Genomic DNA, 5000 nt, shown 5'->3' on the forward strand with positions numbered 1-5000 from the left:
GCACTTGCAGTTGCCTTGAATGTTTGCATGTCTAAGTCGAATACATTGTGGAAATAATCAGCATTTTGTGTAACTTTCTTAACGTTTTGTTTCAAACATAGGTGTACTTGTGGAAAATGTGAGCACGAATTGCTTACGAATATAAGCGAATGTTATTGTTGTAGAGAACTTGAAGGATGTGTCGAGTCCCTGTCAAGTAAACTTGTTCTGGAAGATCTTGAGAAGGGCCAAGAGTCATGCTGTGTAACAGAACATCCCGGTTTCAGGCCAGTCTGCCTAGAAAAATGGAGTCTGCGGTTGGCAGGTGGGAAATACCGAACAAAAGCAAGAGAATACTACAAGAAGACTGGATCAGAAGGAAGGTGAAACTGATTTCTCAAAAATAACTTTAACTTGATTGTATAGTTATGAAGTATTTTTCAATTTGTTCAATATCAATTGTTCAAGTTTCAAAGTTTGGAAAATATTCACATTTGCCAATATTACAACTTGTTCCTTTTTTGGTTTGAGGACAACATTCCCCTATACACAAGAGATTTCTGAAAAATACCACCAATAATGAAGATTACTCGTCTTCTTTCTCTTTCATGAATTACAAAGGGATCCTGCTACTCTATAACTCTTGATTTGGTTCTTTGTAAATTATATTCGTATTGGGGTATTATTTTATTGTCTTTTTTAGATATCTCAGATCGATTGCTTACAGGGAGTTTACCAGACTTGTTCATGGACACTTGGGAAAAACAAGGATCCCTCTTCCTGCCTGTGTGTACACTGCAATTCGGAAAGCATTCCCCAACGTAGAGGATGAACCACTAACAGGATTTCAGTTAGATGAAGATTAGAAGACCAGATCCTTACTTCGTTTTGAAACAAAAAAAAACTATTTTCATATAAAAATAACACTACCAATTTCTAGTAACTTTGATTAATAGTGAATTTCTCTCCTTTTGAAATTTTATTCAACCATTTGGTGCTTTTTGTAATAAATATACAGTAGAACCCCAGTAACTTGAACTCGGATAACTCAAACTCCTCGATAACTCACATGAAACTTTGTTTTCGTTGATCAAAATTTACCCAACTGACCCCGATAATTCGAACCTTACCTTCCTTTTCCCAGTTACCGGGGTTCTACCTTCTATTTAATTTATACTTGGCTGCTTGAGGGACAATAAACAGGAAAAAAAGTTTTTTAAACAATTAGACAGAGCTAATTTGACGTCAATGTGATTAAATGACCTTTCTCCAAAAGAAACCATTTTTTTATAATTTTGTTGACGTGCCTTAGTAATAATTCGTACTTGGCTGTATGGTTGAATTAAACAAAAGAAATCACTGTATGTTTAGATATAAACGATTAGAATGTTATATTAATTTGTTTTATTCAGGTATGCCTTAAGCTAGGTATGAATATTAATATATCAAAATGTTATTGATCTATAGGCCATTTGCACTAACAGGTCATGTGACATCATTTTTATGACAATGGAAGTTATGATTTTGCCTTCAAAAAACCATTAGTGGGTCATATCTTAAACAAGATAATAGTGATTTAGTTTTTCAAACCTGCACCATTTTCTTAAAATAAGTAAGTTCATAGCTGGTCGCGTGACCAAACTTTGACTCTCGCACTGAACTAAGCTGGACTTTTAGAAGTTCCATTTCATAACTGAGGATACTACATCTCTGATCTGCCAGTGTCTGTGTTGATTTATCCTGTATTATAAATTAAAAAACTATGGTTTATCTTTTAAAATAAATACCAAGAATATCATCCTGTAAAATTAAAATTATAAGAAATGAACACTTATTATTATTATTATTATTATTATTATTATTATCATTATTATTATTATCATTATCATCATCATCAACATCTAATCATCATTATTACAAAACAGGATACATACCACTTGTGTAAAAGGTTCACTCTCTTCTGCATCTTGGCCACTTCCATCACTTTTCACTAATGATGATCTGGTAGCATAATGAAATGGAAAGTTAGATGACTGCAAATGAATATTTGTTTGCAGTAAGGTATGTACCATGTTGGTGCTACATGTAGCTTCAGGTTCCAATCCAGATTGCTCTTGAAAGCCACCAGTGCATGTCTTCATGTTGGGCCTGTGAAAACCAATGATAATAGTTTTTGGAAGTTTCACATCAGACGTCAATCACTCATCTTTTTTGCTGCTATACTAATCTTGCATCATTCACAACAGTGTTTACCAAAGGATATGAAACTTTGATCACAGTATTTTCTTTGGTAAGCGTTGCTTTGGATTTCAGTCGTACTATTACTTCTAGTAATGTCTTAATAAGGAATATCAACAACAAGCTATCAATTGACAAGGCTTTAGTCACGACCATCCATTGCACTCAAACTATAAAAGATTACACAGCATCTTACCTCCTCCAATTGACTGCTTGTAGACGGGTTGATCTGGATATCTTGTGAGTTTCCAGCTTGTACGGTTTGTGCCTGCAAATATTCAATAGTACACAACGCAGAAGCTTACACAAGCACACCCAAATATACCCTGCAATTGAAATTCTTACCGCCTGAATGCTTTGGAAGGATAAACAATGCTGGTCACTTCTGGCTCTTGCAGTGTATTGAGGCGAGCCTTCGCAGATCTAGCAATCTGTGAAAAACAGCAAAACAATTTGCGATTTCTTTAACTTTGATGGTACGGGGACCAATTGTGAATCACAGAAAGAAAAATCACATGAAATGTCTCGAGCAGGTGTGAGAATACTTTCTTACCATTTGTGCTTCCCTTCTCTTTGTAGATGGCAGCTCGTCATCTTCTTTTCGTTTAGGGTGCATTGATGGGAAAACACAAACCCCAATTTCATCTTTTTTAAAATCTCGCTTTAAGTTCACTTCTGTGTTCAATGGCCTTTGAAAGTCGTCTTGAGCAAAGTGTTTGCAACACAACGAGGAGGTCTTCCCTGGCACCCACATCTTCCTCCTCTCCAACACGAAGTTGACCCACTTATTTCACCTTTTTAATCGGACACACATCACCGAAAAATGGAATTTTATGCATTGATATATTCTTATCTGGGTCCTTTTTGTTGCCACAACACGCTGCAACGCATCTCTCAGGCATTTTCGCCGATCTAAATAAATCTCGGCTTGGGAAGAAGAGATGTGACAGGCCGAACAGATACAAGTTCCTGAAGTTACCTCACAGATCGTATCCTGCCGAGAGGAGACTAATGTGAATGGTGGACCAAAATGGCGGCAAATTTCGAAGACTTTAAAAAATCATAAAAAAATCATGTTTTGTTCAAATTGCAAAATTTTTTTCGTAGAAGTTCCTGTTTAAATGTGTACTTTCAGACAAGGAAATAAAATTTTTTAGGTTATGGGCAATACGCCGATTCAGGAAAAAACCGGAAGTTGCATGGAAGCGAGGCCTAAGGGCCCTTCGGCCTTTGCGGCGCCTGGCGGTAAAAACAAATGGTTGTCGAAAAAAGTTTCAAGACCTACAATCAGGGACAAAAGTAGTTGACACACTTGTTTAAAACGGGTGCTTTTAGCAAACATTTAATTCATCTATTATTTCATTCTTTTTAAACGCCGTAAATCCCCTCACCCCCCGAATCAATGTTGTCTGAAGTAAAAAAAAAGACTTGAGGGTCCAAAATTCAACATTGATTTTGGGGGGGAAGGGGTTGGGGTAGACAGGGGAATGGGATAAGTATATCCACTATGCAAAAAGGGGCCATTTTACGGAAGTGTGCCAACACTTTTGTCCCTCATTGTAGCAAGTAAATATTGAAGTGGTCAAATTGACACCCGAAAAAAGAACGGGAGCTTAAAAATTTGCAGGTTAAAAGTAAACCAGGTAAAATTCTGATAAAAATGTAGAAGAATAAACCAAGGCGGTAACAAGAAAGTCCTTTACGAAAGTTAAGTTTAAGGTGAAATGATTTTATAACTTTACAAACCGACCGATAGATACGATAAATTCATTTGTTTCCCGGCCCACAGAGATAAGAACCTTAATGTTATGTCTGAAAATAGAGATAAAGGTTATGATCCTGATCCAGGCAAAGGCTTCACCAGGCCCATCTCCAGTGTCACTGACCGATACCCTAGGTCACCGTAAGGATTGCGGCAAGATTACTGAAAAAATCTCTCTCTACGCATGCAATTGCATGGAAATCTTGATCATGAAGTATCTAAACCTGTTGATAACGACGTTGTTTACGTTAGGCCATGGCTTTTTGTTGTTCCTCCTTCAAAAAATATTTTGTCAAATATAAAGCACGTAGGATTGTTAACCCAGTTGGAAAACCCAAACTTATGACTAGCCGCATATGATTTATTATGTCCTGCTGGTAGGAGCGGCTGCAGTTGCCATGTCTTGGCAGTTAAATGGAAATTGGATGAAATGTCATGGAACAATGAAATGAAAAATCAATGCGAGAATGACGTTCCCTGCACTTCTTAGTCAAGAAAATGGGGAATTCCAAGTAGATGAATAGTAGAACATTAGCGGTCAATCATGGCCTTAAAGCTTATCAAGCCAAGGCACCATGCATACACACCAGGTCATAAGAGGAGGGGCGTGTTGTCTACTTTTTATGATCCCTGTCGTTTGACATTGAGAAAGTTAGACCCCTATGCTGTTGAAAAACTCAAAGTGAACATTGTCAGAGGTAACAAAGGTCTTCTCTTTTAAAAGATGAATCCCAATGCTTCTGATATAGTACTTGTGAATTCCCTAATTGAAATTGCTGCTAAAGGATTTGCTCTACAAATGGAAATGAAAGATTTTATTCACATCTGTTTCATCGAAAGACAATAGTACATATACTTCTGTTCTCCAACCAAATCCATGTTTAACAAATACAACAGTGTCTCAAGTCAATTTAAAAATCACAGCCAACAATACACACAGACAATAGCTGATGTGACCACAAATCAATTTCATGATATCATGTGTCAAAAAAAATACAATCTTGTCTCACTGAGCCAATTA

Source organism: Porites lutea, chromosome 3, assembly GCF_958299795.1.
Source record: "Porites lutea chromosome 3, jaPorLute2.1, whole genome shotgun sequence".
NCBI lineage: Eukaryota > Metazoa > Cnidaria > Anthozoa > Scleractinia > Poritidae > Porites > Porites lutea.